The sequence below is a fragment of the Tamandua tetradactyla genome, chromosome 14 (genome assembly GCF_023851605.1).
Source record: "Tamandua tetradactyla isolate mTamTet1 chromosome 14, mTamTet1.pri, whole genome shotgun sequence".
Lineage (NCBI taxonomy): Eukaryota > Metazoa > Chordata > Mammalia > Pilosa > Myrmecophagidae > Tamandua > Tamandua tetradactyla.
In genome coordinates this window covers 10,714,535-10,732,575 of record NC_135340.1, presented here as the reverse complement: position 1 = coordinate 10,732,575, position 18,041 = coordinate 10,714,535, and the positions used below count along the sequence as shown (strand labels likewise).

General features: G+C 32.2%; 1 long non-coding RNA gene across 1 annotated transcript in view; it reads left to right on the top strand.

Moving 5' to 3' along the window:
- LOC143654798 (uncharacterized) overlaps nt 1-17,826 on the top strand; it is a 63,524-nt gene extending 45,698 nt beyond the window's left edge. The window contains exons 2-4 of the long non-coding RNA XR_013161965.1: nt 11,129-11,218; nt 16,356-16,473; nt 17,518-17,826. This is a non-coding gene — a long non-coding RNA (uncharacterized LOC143654798). The remainder of the gene's footprint in view (nt 1-11,128; nt 11,219-16,355; nt 16,474-17,517) is intronic.
- Nucleotides 17,827-18,041: the final 215 nt, after the last annotated feature.

Here is an 18,041-nt window from a genome sequence, read left to right as displayed (position 1 = left end):
TTTGTCTACGAATAGAATGATTAGGTCATATACTAAGCTTATATTTAAAATTTTAAGAAACTGCTAAGCTGTTTTCCAAAGTGATTGCAGCATTTGACATTTCCACAAGCAGTGTAAGATAATTGCTATTGAGCTTTAATGCAATATTTCCAGCAGCATTTATTGAAAAGTTTATTCTTTCCCCATTGAATTGTCTTTATATCTTTGTCAACAATCAGTTGAACATACACATCTGGATTTATTTCTGGACTATCTATACTCTTTCATTTTTCTAAATATCTATTTTTATGTCAGCACCACACTGTCTTGGTTACTGTAGCTTTATAATACATCTTGAAATGAGGATGCAAGATCCTCCAACTTTGTTCTTCTTTTGGCTATTCCAGAGCCTTTACATTTTCCTGTAAGCATAGAATCATCTTGCTACTCTTTACAAAAAAACCTTCTTGAAATATTGATCAGTACTGCAATAAATTTGGGGAGAACTCACATCATCAGAATCTTCTAAGCCATGTGCATGAAAGTATTTATTTAGGTCTTTTTAAATTTCTATCAGAAGTTTAGATCTCATAGCAATTTATTGAGATCATTTCTCACAGCAATATTTTGCTTATGTTCTGTGTAAAAGCATTGTGCATCTTTTTGTCAAATTTATCCTAAAGTATTTTCATTTATGATGTGATAGTATATTTATTTTAAATTCTTATTTTTCATTGCTATAAAATAGAAATATAATTTATTTTATAAAGATTTTATAATCTACAAACTTACTAGACTTATTTATCAGTTTGATTAGCTTTTTTTTTGTAGATCACCTAGATTTTATATAGAGAAAATATGCCTTTTCTGAATCAATGCAATTTTATTTCTTCCTCTTTAGCTTGTATGACTTTTATTTTTAATACCATATTGCACTGGTTAGGAATTTCAGTTAAGTGCATAATGAGAAGAAGTGAGAACAGCTTCCTTTCCTTCTTCCTAACTTTATGAAGAAAGCTTTCAGGCTAGGGTTTTTACAGGTATGTGCTGTTGCTGCCTCCTCCTTACCAGAATGTATCACTGCATTGATATGACATCTGAATGAGAGATGTTTTTCTCACCAAATGTATGGAATCTAAATGAGCTGCAAATCTTTTCATCCTGTTTTAATTGTTTATGCTAGATGGGATGTTTAGAATTACCTAAACTCATTGAATGGGCTAATTTAAACTGTTATAGGATTCCTAGTAACAAAGAATTTCAAATTTAATGAAAGCTATGTTCTGCACAGTTGTATTCACATTCACAAATTCCTTATCTAATAGTTTGACATGGCCTGTGAGACAAGCTGGTGGAATCTGAAGGTTAACTGGACACTCACTATCAAGACTGAATAATGTAATGTTTCCAATAGCATCCGCTGTGCCCAACATGATGTTAAAAATGCAAGCTACACCATTTAGATTGGTATGCTACGATTAGTGTGGCCAACACTTCCTTTTTAGTACCTATCTCAAAAGAAAGCTAATGTCAATTTGCATCCATGTGGGAAAGATTTCAAGTGAGGTCTATTGTTCTCCTACTAGGATTTAAATTATCCTGCTTATTACTACAACCCAGAAAAAAAGATTTAGATTTGATTTATTATTCATTATTTTGATATCTTAAACTGAAGACCAAGCTCAGACCAAGTTACAAATGCTTGGTAATCACATGATCACAAAAGAGTAGCTGATTAATGTGACTAAAATGCAAGGTCCAACACAGATGGTCAAAGCTTTAGGGATAAGTTAGATTGGAGAAACTAGAGAAATTTAACTTTATTGTATACTTTCCATTTCTCTGTTGAAATTCCCCATTTTTCATATAGATTGTCTCCCTTTTCTGTCAGAGCCTTTAGCATATTAATCATAGTTATTTTAAATTTACTATTTAATAATGTTAATATCTGGGTCTATTACGAGTTTGGTTTGTTTTTGCCGACAGTGATTGTGTATGTGTGCATTCCATGTGCATATTTCTGCGTGTCATAATTTTTTGCTGCATGCCAAACATCAGGTTTAAAACAGCAAGCACCAAGTTTGTTAATTGTGACTTTCCTGTTTAAGATTCAGAGAGTGTCTACAAACTGGATTGATGCCTTTTATCAGTTTGAGTTGTCTCTTCAAATACAGAGTTCTGTTTTTGTCCTTTTTTTTTGCCCCTTCCATGGGCTCTATAACTTTGCTTTTGTCCTTTTCCCCATTCTTCTGGACTCTAATTAAACATTTTACATAATTTTTTTTCACTGAATCTGTTATTATCATTATTTCTATAATATTGTATAGTGAAAGCCTTGGATGATAGAGACAGTTATGCTTAATGATTAATTTAAAAGTTTTGGGATCCCTACACTAGGTAGGATTCCACTACTCTGATGTCCCCTACATCTGACCTTCCTTAGCGTACCTTGTGGGAATTGTGTATTAGCAGTGCAAATGCTGATGCTCAGGCTGTTGCTATTGCTGTCAGTAATAAACTGTCTTTTGTCTCAGATCCAGGAATATTGTTTCCTCTGCCTGAATCCATGAAACTGGCAGGATAACTTTTTACCAGCCAAGGAAGATACTTCAAAGTTATTGACAATAAGGTACAGGAATAAATTTTGAACATTTTATTCCCAGACAAACTATAAGCATCAAGACAAAATTAATAGGAGGAAAAGTGAAAAAGGAAAAACACAAAGCTGACAACTTGGAAAACAAATAATAGGTTAGAATCTAATGACACAATCAGCACTAAAAAACCTGAATAGTAGAAATGCAATTAAACAAAATTTGACTAAGAGGTTAACATAAAGTAATAATATAAAATCTATATCAAAATTAAAGTTATTCTTAAAAAAAAAATTAAAAAAAAATCCCTTCCACACAAATTTTATTTAAAATTTGTATGGAAGGAACCTCTTAGTGAAATACACCAAATAGATATAATACAACATTATTAAACAGTTATAAAGAGGATAAAAAATAATAAATAACTAAAAGTAAATTTGATCAACTTCTCTATTAATGATAATGGGTTTTTAGATTTACTCTAAAAGAAAAACCAAAATCTATGCTTAACCACATAACATCTAAATTGAACATTTAGAAATGCTAAAAAAATTAAAGTGTGGTCATATTAAAATTGGGAAGTGGAAACAGAAAAACAAAACATTTTAATATTTGACAAATAGAATTTCATCCATCAAATATTAAATCTAACAGATGGAGCCTTTTTTTTGCATGGGCAGGCACCGGGAAGCAAACTGGGTCTCTGGCATGGCAGGCGAGAACTCTGCCACTGAGCCACTGTTGCCTGCCTCAGATGGAGCCATTTTTAATGTGAAAAGAACAATTCACAGTGAAAACATAACAGTTATGAATATAGATATGTACAAAAAAAGTCATCTTCATAAAGCTGAGAACTCAGGAAAGTCAGGAGAAACATATATGAACAAATTGATACTAAGAGGTTTAGCACTCTTCTTACATTCTAACACTGTTCAGTTGACAGACATAAATAGGGATATCAAACTCCTAAATAGCATTCCATATAAAGTAGATCTTTGGGATTTAAATCAAACTTTGTACCCTGATAATAGGGGATAAAAATATTTACAAGCCCACATAGAACATTCATGCATACTCACCGTGCTGGTTCGAAACTGTTATGTATCCCAGAAAAGCCAGGCTCTTTTAATCCAATCTTGTGGGTACAGATTTATTGTGGGTAGGATCTTTCGATTAGGTTGTTTGCATAGAGATGTGACCCTGCCCATTTAAGGTGGGTCTTAATCATTTTATTGGAGTCCTGTAAGAAGAGAATAAAAGGCAGAAAGCATAGAGAGAGCTCAGAGTGAACACAGAGAACAGAGCGACAAAAGCAAGACACAGACATCTGGAGATGCAGAAGGAGCCGACAGAGCCATTTAAACCCAGAAGCCAGGAGAGAAGGACAGCAGACATCCCCATATGCCTTCCCATGTGACAGAGCAACCCAGGATTCAATCAACCTTTCATGAGAGAAGGTATCTTTTATTTGGTGTCTTACTTGAACATCTTCATGACCTTAGAATTGTGACTTGTAATTTAATAAAACCCCTTTATAAAAGCGAATCCATTTCTGGTATATTGCATTCAGGTATCTTTAGCAAACTGAAACATTTACATCGTATGAAGCTAGGGAGGAAGCTTCAGTTAGTTTTACAAAGAATAAGTAATTTTGGAAGGTAATATTTCATTATCTCAATTCAACATAAGCAATGAATAACAAAACAAACAAAGAAGCCAAACCACTTACAAACTATAAATCACCTTTGAGTCAAAGGAGAAGTAAAAATAAAACCTCCAAAATTTCTATGAGATAACAATAAGGAAAACATTACATATTAAAATCTATGGTGTGCACTTAAAGTACTAATCATAAAAAAGTCAAAATATATAAGATTTGTAATAGATTATGGTAATTTTATAATGTAGAAAACTTATATCAAAAAACATTTAAGAAGATAAGTACTATATAAACTTTGGAAAAAATATAAAAATCAACTATGTGATAACAACGGAGATAGACCAAAAACCAAACAGTCAAATGATAAAAAAATCAGCAAATCCAAAATTTGTTTTTACGTTGTTTTTTTTAAAAGCAAGATAGCTGTTCTATACATACTATTGCAAAAAAATTTCTTAGAGATATTATAGAAAACATGAATAAATGGAAAGATAAATCATGATAATGGATCAGATCACTCAGTGTTGATAGGAGAGCAACTCTAACATAATTTATTTCTAGATTCATCAGATTCTCCATCAAAGTGGCAGCAATTTATTTTTTACTTTGAAAAACTGATCCTAAAATTTATATGGAATGGTGGATTATCTACAATGTGAAAACAGCGAAAATCTAGGCCTGATATCGTTTGCTTTTAAGACTTGAAGTAGTAATTAAGATAGTTCGTCACTGGAATATAGATAAATAAGTAAATTAATTAAGCGTAATTAAATCCAGAGGTATAGCCGTACCTTTTCAGTTGCTTAATTTTTTGACAAAGACTACTCAGAATCATTTCAACAAATGATTCTTACTTAAGAAAAAAATTATATGTACCTATGAAAAAGAAAAAAGCCATTAATCATGACAACATTTCAAAATGAAAAATTATTTTGAAGCTAAGTGTAAAAGCTAATACTATAGAAGTTTCTAAAGGAAAATAAGAACATATATTTGAAACTTTGAGGTTGGCCAATATTTTATAGAATAGACAAAAATCAATAAATATAAAAGAAGGAAATTGTTCTTGGAGTTGGATTTTGTATGACTGCAATGGGATTTGGGGAAAATTTCCGGAATAATGTACTAATTTACACTGACATGTAGAATGTGTGATTTCAATAATTTATTGAATTATACACTTAAATTCTGGACACTTCTGCAAAAAGAAAAATATGCGACAAAATTTTAAAATATTTACATTAAAATATTTGGAAAATGAAAATTATGTAACAATACCACCTAAAGAATATCAAGTAAGTCAATCAGGCTAGAAATTAGACATTAATTTTCAATGCAGAAAAAGAAAGATAACTATAAAATAAGCTATAAAAGTAGAGGGGGCAAGAAAAATGATAACGCAGCAATTAATGTTAGAATACTGAAAATAGAAAACTATAGAATTAATGAACTAATCAAAAGGAAATGTCTTTCATTATTAAAATCTGTAACCACCTTTTTCAAGAGAAAACAGAGAAATCACAAACGTACATAACAAATAATGATAAGAAAGTAAAATAATTCGAAAGCAAGAGAATTAAAAGCAATTCCTAAAAGCTTTTTATCCCCCGCCAAAATACTAGAACAATTTCAGGTCTCATTTGCATCAAGGCTGCAAGACCAGTCACAAATACTGCCTTTTCACTAATCTGCTTCAACTGTTTCTTTCCTGCATATCCCTGACGCCATTTGAGCCATCTGATCCACAAAAATGGCATGGTGATCTAAAATCTCAAATTCTCTCTGGTGGGGAAAAGAACCTGGAATTAGAAGCAATTGGAGTATTAGACCATGATTTTTTCAGTTATTCTATAGAAGTTTCGTAATATAATTCAAGTAAGAAATAAATGCTTCCTGATTACGTCAATGTATTCAGTCTGAAGAAAGAGTGCCAATTTGTTGATATAATAAATTTTCTCTCCGAGAAAGAGTGGATTTTATAAAATGAATTAGTACTTAATATGGGGAAGTGTATTTAATTTAGATATTTGTGGTATTAACAGACACATGCTGGAGTGAAGTCCCTGACCGTACCCAGCGCATAGCCTGTGTCATACACGGTGTACAAAGCTTCTGCTTTCTGCTTCTACATGTCTTTCACACCAGGACAGCACAGACAAACTGGAGAAAGGACAACCCAAATGGTAACGATGGCTGCCAGTTTTCTAGGTACATGAAAGAAGTCAGGGGACAGGAGTTACAGCAGAGAATGGAAGAAGAGGAGAGTGCAGTGGGATGGGGTGGAAGGCGGAACAAGAAGGTAAACTAACCACCAAATCATATTTCCCACCTTTTACTCCCCATCCCATCCCCCTATTCAACTCCCTTACAGGTGACTGAGGGCTGATTTAGGGAGAGAGCAGGGATTCAAAATATTTGCAAAAGTAGGATTTGAACTTACACCTATTCGGGTTTTTTAAATAATAAAAGTAAGAGCCTTCTTTCAGCAGAAAGCATCTGGAAAGCAACTATGTGAGTGGCGATATGAGAAGAAATATTCAATGGAGTGTGAGTAAAGATAGTGGAGGCAAGTCCTGTTATTAGGAATGTTAATATGGCCTTGTCCCTAGGCAAGTTCAAAAAGTAAAATAGCATGCTTCAGTGAAGGAAATTCAGCATTTTACAGCAGAAATACTATAGGATGGGCCAGTCATCAGTATTCTGCATAGACTTTCAAGATTTAAACCTTGCATTCATTATAATTGCCAAAAATAGTCATTAGGTAAAGCCTTGTTGAAAAACTCAAATTTATCAATAATTTTTTTATGCAGACATTGGCTATTTTATGAGTGCCAAAATAATAAATGACAATAAAATTTTCTTGTTCTTTAATCACATAGGCAATTATCAGGAAGCAGTCTCATTATGATATTGTTCCATAGAATTTAATATTACTGTTTTTAAAGTTTGAAATAGATTTTTTGGAGTGATTACTTCCTGTTTTATCAGAGGAATGGCTGCCCTTTAGTGATAAAGCCGTATGGATATCAATATGTCACATCCCTCTCAAAAGCATGAGGCTACATTATTTAGATGCTTAGAGCAGAATTGCTGCAGTGCAGTCGGTCTTAAGGGGGTTTCATTTCTAAGAAAAGGCTTAGTTCCCACTGAATATTTATACCTCAATTTCACTTTAATCTCAATAGAACTGATGTTTTCAATCAAATCCTGGGGAAGCGGAAGAGATGTGATACCTGTCAAATACTTATGAGAAACAAATTACTGACTTAAACCAAGACATAAATGCATTAAATTGTCATGGCTATTTACAGAGAAAAATAAATAAATAAATAATTCTGTATAAAGTGATAGCAGCATACTTGAATTTGTTTCTGATGAATTCAACAGTATCTAATAATCACTTCCTAAAATAAATATTTACTAAAGCAAATGTTAGGTAAAGTATTATAACATTTATATTACAGAATGTTTAGTAATGTTAGAGAAAAGGTTATATACTATGTATTGGCCACAGCTGGATGGAAAAACATAGTTTGTAAACTTTCTTTTGGAGTATATTTAAGTAAGATATAGCGAAAGATAGAATTTATGAGTATGGCACATGGACACATCATTTTCTATCTGTATGGTCAGAATGGAGCTGGTATTATTGCACTCCTCAAACTTTCAACATGAAGTTAAAGAACTTATTTTTAAAAAATCACTGTTTTCCTCTGCTTTGCTGAAGCTCCGAGAAAGTAAAGACTTTTTACTTTGTCTCTTTCTGTCTCAAGCTACTCTGCTGAATCAAATACTATATGTTTTCAAAGGGTAAGACACATTTCAGATTACTAAAATATATAGAGAACAAAGTACTGCCAGTAAACTTTGGTATAGTCATGCTTGTACTTTAAAATTGATTCATCTTTCTGTGATTGTCAGACTGCTTCCACTTCTGTTCAGAGATTTATATCTCTGTCATGTAATTCACTCGATATGTCAGAACACACCATTCACTGGTCTTTATCTATGATGGACAAAGTTTTACACAAAAATAAAATTTTTGTACAATAAAATAAAGATTAAAATTAAAAACTACTAATAACCCAACATTTAGAAATCATACCGTTCTACATATGCAATCAGTAATTCTTAACATCCTCACATAGATGCATGATCATCATTTCTTAGTACATTTGCATCGGTTTAGAAGAACTAGCAACATAACCGAAAAAGATATAGAATGTTAATATAGAGAAAAAAAATAAAAGTAATAATAGTAAAATCAAAACAAAACAAAACAAAACAAAACAAATTTCTTTTTTTCCGTTAATTGAAAAAAAAAAAAAAGAGAAGGGGTAATTGGAGCTGAAGGGATACAGACTGTACAACGGGACTGGATATAAAAACTCAGAAATGGACAGCACAATACTACCCAATTGTAATGCAATTATGTTAAAACACTGAATGAAGCTGCATGTGAGGTATAGGTTTTTTTGTTTGTTTGTTTGTTTGTTTTTTCTTTCTTTCTATTATTGTTTTCATTCTTATTCTGTTGTCTTTTTATTTCTTTTTCTAAATCGATGCAAATGTACTAAGAAATGATGAATATGCAACTATGTGATGTTATTAAGAATTACTGATTGTACATGTAGAATGGAATGATTTCTAATTGTTTTGTTAATTCTTTTTTTAATTAATAAAAAAAATAAAAAAAACTACTAATAAAAAAGTTTTGTACAAAAGTAAAATTATGTTAAAATATGTTTATTTAGATTTTGCAAATGAACACACTGATTTGAACAATCTTTGCCAGAAATAAGGCATTGGTTTCACAAAGCTACAATTTTGGAAGTTTTTAGTATTTGGAATGTCATCAATGCTGGCAATTTGAAATGCCTGCTGGCAGTGTCCATTTCTCTTTCAATACTACACTATCAATGTTAAATTTAATAATGGAATCCAATTAGTTCTCTGAGCATGAACATTTTAATCAGATAAAATATAAATAGAGGATGCTTGGTAACAGAAATTATTCCTTTCTGAAAAGCCAGACAAATATCAATATTATTTTTCTCTCATTTCATCCACATGTTTATTTGTTCTTAGTGAATAATTTAAACGGATGGACTCATTTATCCTGAGTTACACATTATCAAAATCAAATTAGTAACTTCAAAATCCTAGTATTTAAACCTGCATTTAAAATATATTATATTTTGGTAACACTTTTTTTTATTAGACAAGCTGTAGGTTTACTGGAAAATCACACATAAAATAAAAAGTGTACATCTGTTAAAATTCGTGAAAGAACATTTTTATCATTATACTATTAACTAGAGCCTATCATTTATATTAGGGTTTGCTATTTTATTAGTAGTACAGTCCTTTGTTATCAGTTGTTTATTATTAAAATTTTATTCCAAACCCTTAACAACATGCATTTTCCCTTTTAGCTGCATTTTCCCTTTTAGCCACATTCAAATATGTAATTAAGTGATGCAAATTGCATTCACAATGTTGTGTGTCCTCATAAGAAGGGAAGAGAAGACAGTAGACAGACACCGGCAGGGAGATAACCTCATGAAGAGACAGAAACAAACAGAGAAACCAGCCATGTGGAGAAGAGGGCCTTTGCGATGGGCAGGATTCCAAGTTGTCACCCATGAACCCCACCTCTTGATGTTCTTGTTCTCTGTGCAGCCTCCTCTTGACTATAACACAAACCTACGACTGCTTCTAGCCAACAAAATTTGGCAAAGATGAAGGGGATTTTACAAATATAATTAACATCTGAAATCATCTAATTTTAAGTTAATCAAAAAGCAGTTGATACTTACTGGGTCTGACCTGATAAGGTGAACAACCTTAAAAAAGGAGCTAGGGTCTCCTTGAGGATCAGAAAGATGCTCTGTTGCTGGTTTTCTAGAAATAAACTGCTATGTTGTAAGAGAGCCCATGGAGAGGATCAAATGGCAAGAAACTTCTGGTGGGCTTTAGGAGCTGAACATAGCCTTGCTCTATTTTTATATAGAAACAGATAAAGTCTGGACTAAAAAAAACATGAAAAGTTATTCCATGCGGAGAATGAACACATAGGGTCAATTCCATAGAGCAGTGGTATAGATAATGAAAAATAGTGCTTTGTGAGGAATTCAGGAATGTTAGTTAAATAATATAATAAAATAAGTATTTAATTCACAAAATATTCATCTATTAGGATGATGACCAAATGTGTAAAATTATTTGAAAGTACCTCCTCACTCAAGAAAAATTATCCTGTCCCTGAGACCTGAAATTCAACCATTCTTACTTATTTTGTTAGTAAGACTTTGTATTAAGATAAAATGACCTTGTGAAGGAGATCACGGGACTTCTGATTATTTAATTTTCAAATTAACAAGTTTATTCAGCACTTAAATTAGAATAAAAAATTCAGAGATGGAATGTGTCCTCATGTATTTATTACAGGAAGAGGGGGACTTGGAGAATCAAAGTGTCATAGTATGGAGGAAAGGGAATTGAACATAAAAGTTTCCAAGTTCATACTTCTGTTTAAGGCCGGCTCTAGCTCCCTTTCTTTCCTGAAAATGAGCATATGTACAACTGCCCGAGACAAAATGGCAGAATTCAGAGCTGAATATATAATAGGACTATCACAGTGGAATGCTTCTTGTGTCCTGGCATCCCTAAACCCAGGTCAGCTAATAATAAAGTTAAATATCTTGTCCCATGAGGATAAACAGTCTGCTTCCATAAAAGCTTAGGGAATTGCAGTTAAGAGCATAAATCTACATTAAAGACAATGAGATTTGCTGTTCATTTTAATCACATCATTATTTTTATTATGTGGCTATTTTTGACTCCTAAGTAAATGGAACTACCTCATAAATATGTATGTGTGTTTATTCTCAAGGAGAACCCCAGAAGAAGTAGAAAAAATGGTTCAAGTGTACAGTCCCTCTCAGTGGTACTTCGGCTGGAAATACATGTGCTCCATTACAAGGTGAGACATTCTGAGTATTAATATAGAAATCAATATTCTCCTAAAGAATATAGGTGCAACATGAAAAAGACATGAGTTCTTTGGCTAGCTTCATGAAAAAGATTGTTCCTTAAGGAAATTATGCTAGCAATTGGGTCCATTCATTTGTTATTGGATTTTTGTCCAACAAAATTGTTTGTGCTCTGATCAGCAGCAGCTTTTGTTATTAATTAAAACCTTTCCTGTACAGGTATCATAAGAATTAAATGATAATGGGGTATTAAATGTTTGCAAGGTAATGACTACCTTGTAACTAGATTTAGTTTGGTTATCAAAAACCTCAGAAGACCTGGTAACTACTGAGTTAACAGGAAGTCAAACTCACATTCTGATTATCAATACCAAAAACTAAAAATTCTTAAAGATCATAAATTCAAAATAATAGCAATAAAATCAATGAAATAGGAAGATTAGAGATCTTTTTTTCAGAGTATTAGAGTATTACTTCATTTGATTTGGTCAGGGCCTGAGAAAAATGGACTGGCTAAATGGCTAATATGGCATTTGTAATATTTCAGTTAGTCAATGAGTGCTCTGAGCACCAGGCATTGTGCTGGTTTCATGGCATACCAAGGTAACTATACAGAATAGCATTACCATTTAATGACAATATAGTGAAAAATTAAAAATGGAGCCAAATAATACAAAAGAATTGATGAGTTGTGAATAGTGTACCTGCAGTGTGTTCCACCTGTGCTGAATTGTAAAAGATTAAAAAATGGGGTAAAAATTTTCAGTTCCTCTGAAGCACTAATGCTCAAAAGTCTTGATTTTGGAAAATGTACACATTTACAGCAAAACATTGCAAAATCTTTCCTATAAAATGCAATCAATCAGAGAAAATAATTGTGGTTATCCTCTCAGCAAGATATTCAAAATAGATATGACTAAGAAATACATCGTCAGTTTGACATTTAAAGGTTATTGAATAATCAGTCCATATAAACATGAATTATAATATTTTGAAAAATATTGAGGGAACTTTGGGTTATGTTTTCTGGTGATAATATTATTCTTGGTATATCTAGTGCCCATGTTATTATATCTGATGCCTGATTTAAAAATACCTGAGGTCATTTTGTCATTAGATCAACATAGAAAGAGATCAATGTTTGACATTTTCCAGTAAAAATATTTCTTGTAATATATTGGGTGGTAATATCTAAATTTGCATATCAGGCACATTTTTCAAAACAATGGAATTATATTCCCATCATTCAGAGATTTATATCCCAAACATCTGAAATCAGTAGTTAATTAGAAATTAGAAAATGACCATGAAAATGGGTTACAATAAACATTTTCCTTTATATTTTCTTATATATTTCTACATTTAAAACCACTAATAATTCACTTTGTTGAGGTTTTATTCAAAATCTAGATATTTAAGCCATTCACGGATAGTTATGTTTTAGTTTAAGGGAATGAAGAGGAATTGATAATAATTACTAAACAATACACTTATAAAGATGACTAGAACCTTTTCAACAAAGTTTCAAGGACAGTTTCCAGGAATGATTACTTTATTCTCTGCTCAGACTGTTTACTTTGAGGATTCTTATTTTGATTCTAAGTCTTTTGGTTTTGTTCTGTTTCTCTTCTTACTTATATATGCTTACTATATAAATTACCTTATTATGTGTATATACATACTCCTACAGCCGATATGTGATAATTTCTGTATGTATATTATTCTTCAGAATTATTCCAAAAATCTCTGCTCTCCACCCTATATCATTTCTTATTGCTTTATGTCAAGATGGGCTACTCCAATCATCTTCTAATTGGCTTCTGTGTCACTCTTCTCTCTCTATGATATCTCATCTCCACAATGCCTAAGTATCCTCTTAAAAATCTGCTTTTTCTCTAACCCACAAAGGGAACTTTGGTGATAGCCTATTAAAACAGACCAGGAATTCCACACAGTTCATTCAATGCCTCTCATTTTCTCTATGATCATCTCTTGACATTCAACCTTCATGTTCTGTCACCCCTGTCTCATTACATTCTGTCCACACCAACGTCTTACTGATGCTTGAACATGCGTACTATCTAACGTGTCTGCAAGTCTCTTGTCCCCTCTCCTTTCCCGGGTAATCCCAATGCTATCTTGCCTCTAACTTCCTAATTCTTTAGGTAATTTGTCACTGAACTTATGTTCTTTTACCACACTGCACATCCACTCAGAATATGAGCTACCACATCATAGTTTACTGACATAGCTTTTCTTCAGTTGGAGAATAAGTGTGTACATGTTTATCTGTGTGTGATTGTGGATGTGGATTAGAACTAAAAGAGATTAGAGACAAGGAGAAGAACAAAGGAGGGACAAGTGGTAGAGGCAGAAGGTAACTTGAGTCAATTAAAACGAGGTTTGCCAAGTTTCCTTTTTTCATTCAATCTAGAATTTCCCCGTATTTGAGTGTCAAAAGTTGCAAATTCCCTTGCTTTCCCTAAAAATAATAACACTAAGTAATTCAGAAATTCCATTTCTATGGCTAAATCCTCTTAAACATGGAACAAACTGCTTAGAAAATTTAGGCAAAAATGCCAGCAGCTTCATTTTGACTATCTAAACAATTGAGCAAAATCAGTTTTGATCTTGAATTAAGCAAATGATTGTCTGAGCTCTGCACTTTGACTATGGAGACAAACACATCACTGCTTTCCTCCCTAATCAGACTTTCTCTGTTGTAAGTTGATAAGCAGTTTCATATATATACATGTTATATATGTTATACATGTTATATAGTGCCTACATGTTATATATGTAAGCACTTGAATTACTTAACTGTTTAATTTTATAATGCACAGGTACCAAATAATGAGGCAAATTATTTATATGGGCCGCATTATTCAGACTCATTCTAGGAAATATTTTGGTAAATTGTCCCAAATAGTAGAAAATAAATCTGAACACTAAAAAATCTAGAAATGTTTATTTTCCTCAAAACAAAGAATTAAAAACATATGACTAAAACATCAATATGCAACACACATACCATTGCTATTCAGATATGGAAGAAGTGCCGACCATGTAGTATTTTTAATATTAATTATCTGTATTTGCAAAAACATGTACTGTGGTATTTGAATATAATTAGATTCTTAGAAATTTCACATAAATATTTAAACAATGTAAATTAAGGGCATTGTAATTACTCTCTTAATTTTAAAGGTAAAATACACTTAATTGGTTTTGAGTCAACTTTGTTAATTTTTACAAAACAGGAGTTGTCCCTTCTGATTAATTTCCTTTTCCTTCCTATTATAGTTCTATATTGTTTTCTTAACTTTATGCAAGTAACTAATTTGTTTTACATTTGCCAGCCATGTGTCTCACGAGAACTCTCCATTTAGCATCCTGATAATTGTAGCTTGTAGTATATTTTAGCAAACTAGCTTATGTACAAAACAATAGACTGAGCACAACCTGTTAAATAAAACTGCCTGCAGAATGCAAATACTCCCAATTTCCCGCTTCATTTCATTATATTTGAGTTTAACCTTGCTTGAACTGTCATTTAGTCTCCCTTAAATTAAACTCTACCTTTAAAAAAAATGTTTATCTTTTCCTTGTTGCTGTTTTGGTCATTCCTTCCTTTCATTTTTGATAACCATTTTTATGATAGAGTTTAATACATGTGCTGAAGAGCACATCAAACTGTAACTATATTGCTTAAATTATTGTAGTCAACTGTGCAACTGCCACACAGGTCAAGAAACATAACATTGCTGGTAACCCAGAGTCCAGTCCTTCCTCAAGAGATTGTGCCCTACTGAATTTCATCGGAATCGCTTCTTGCTTTTTATATTAGAGTGTTGTCTAATTACTTATTTCTAAATTAAATTGTTACCTTTTCTTTGTTTTTGAATTTTAAATAAAGTTTATATCATTTTACATGTCTTTTTATAACTTAATGTCATAATATTCAACAATATCATTACTTTCATCTCTTTTTGTCACTCATGGTTTTTAGTGTATACTATTCCACTGGCGACTAAGCCACACATTATTCAACCATCCTGCTATCAAACAGTTTTGGTTGTTATGAACAATGCTGTTATGATCTTTCTTGTGTATGTCACCAGGTGCACATAAGCACGCATTTTTGTAAAATCTACCCAGGAGTGGAATTGTTGATGATAGGGTATATCTATTCTTTTTCTGTTTATATAAAAATAAATTCTTTCGTCAGTCTATCTGTGTAGTCGATACTGTTCCTTTGTAAACCAGAAAGGCTCTTTAAAAACAATTTGCTATGTGGCCTAATCTCAGTGTTTGCACTGATCATTGCAAGCTGTTCTCCATCCTACTGATATATAACAAAGCTCAAGAAGAGACTGGCTGTTTTGCTCCTTGAAATTTGATGACGAAGCATATGATTAGCTGAGATATGATGTGATGCTTCCTTTTGAATTTTTATTAGGTATGATGTACTGGAATTGTATTTTGATTTCAATGCATGTTCTATAACAGTACTCTTGCTTTATAACTTCATAGGATCTAAAGCAATTTTAAATATTCATAAATATGTTATGAAATATTTTTAAATTTATAAATAAAAGAAATAAGTCATAGCATTTCCTTCAATTCATTCAAATGCATAGTAAGCTACTGCTATTAAATTAATATTAATTAATGAATAAATCAGGAGTTTTCAGTGTAAATTAATTATACAGACAAGTTTTAGGGATTAGATTTGGGAGAAAGCAGGACATTCTTACACATTTTTATTTTGTTTTACTGCAAATGCTGTGTTGACAAGATATCTTCCTGATTTTGTGTGCCAGAAGAAGCACATAACCTAAGGTCATCAACTGAAATTTACCTGGTTGCTTTCTGTTTGCAAAGTTCTTTTCTGACTGAGGGGTAGAAAACTATTATTTTTCTTATTGACATTTCTTCAGATGAGCTTCATGAAGAAAGAAAAAGAAAAAAAGAAACTGCTGTTTAGCATTAGATTGGAAGACATTGTGCACAGAAGTGAACTCAAAGTTTCTTAAAGAAGTCTTCCATTTTTCACAGTGTCAGTTTGCAGAGTATAGATTTCATATTTGCATTACTTCTGTACATTTCTAATTTTTCTGTTTTCAGGGAATTCCACTGTAGGACTTTCTTTTCAACTTTTGAGTGAGTGACAAATGTCTAGATGAAAAATGGATAGCTTTCACAGTGATATTCTCATCACTTGGACAATAATATATTCCAAAATGTAAGTAATACATTTGAAGATGTGACCACTACACTAAGTGTTTGTTTTGTTGCCCTTGGTTTGTTTGGTTGTGTTTTTTCTATCTCAGAATTCAAGTTTATCTATATCAAATCCAGAATACTGTAAGTTAAGAATTCACTTACAGTGAATTCTTATATTCATAAATATATATGAAATATTCAGGGTTAGGCTCTCTTTTTTTAGTTTTTATGGAAAACTGAACTGATACGTTAAATAACATAGTGACATTTGACTATATTCAATAACACCATTATATTTGATACATTAGACTTGGAAAAAAATCTTTATAAAAATATTTGATTTGGAAAAGTAGCTACATTCAATAACTTAATAGAATTATTAATTCTTTAATTTATTTTGAGAAATATTTTATCAATATCTAATATAGAGAGGAGACAATGGCAAAACTAAACAAATATCAACCTTTTTGAAGTTTTACATTATTCTTTATCCATTCATCATGATCTGCCAAGGTGATCTTACTTACCTCTAAAGTCTTAATTAACTACATCCATCAAATCGTCCTTGAACGCATACTAGATACCAGCAATTGTTCATGCTGCTGAGGCAATAATGTTGAGTCAAAGCAGGAGCTATGTCTCTTCACATGAAGTTGATTTTCTAATATGTCCTCTATTTACCTGTTACGTACACATTGTCATTTTGATATGTCAACAACTTCTCATACTCAAAACTGTAAAGATCAAACTTGTTATTCCTTAACCTCTAAATATTTTCCTTTCATTAATGATGCAAAGTATTTAGTAACCTAACCAAATTTAGAAGTTTTATTTGGCTCCTCTCTCCAGGTTACTTTACAATACTCTATTTCCTCTTAAAGCCACCATGGTAGTTTGAAGGTATGTGGACCCCAGAATAATATGTTCCTAAGTGATTCCATTCCTGTGAATGTGAACCCATTGTAAGTAGGACCCTTAAATAAGGTTACTACCGTTAAAAAGTTGTGGCGCACCTCAGTCAGGCTGCATCTTAATCTATTGCTCGTGTCTTTTATGTGCGAAGTGAAATTGAGACAGAGAGCCACAGAGGAAGCAAACAGAAGCTGAAATCAGCAGAAGGGAAGGGAAGGAAGAAACCAGGAGACGTCACCACGTGCCTTGCCATGTAGAAAACAAAGGGTAAAGCATCACCTGCAGCCAGCCACAGTATTCCAATCTTAGAGGAGAAAGCATTTTCTTAATTAAGCTTTGATTTGGATTTCTTTTAGCCTCAAAACCATAAGTTAATACATTCCCATTGCTTAACCCAACCCACATTATGGTATTGCTTGAGCCTCGGAAACCAAATCAGTTAACTTAGAAAAATCTTTCAAAAGAGGGGCTGTCTGAGAACACCTTAGCTCAAAATTTTGCCATCTTTTTCTTTGACTATTATAATGCACTTCTAATTGACCTCTCATACTTTAATCTCATTTCCATCTACACTGCCAATATAATGATATTTCCAGACTCATTCAGAAAAAAAATCAAGAAACATACAAAAAGCAACTCCTGAGTTTTCTCCTCTTTTCTTATTTATGAATCCAT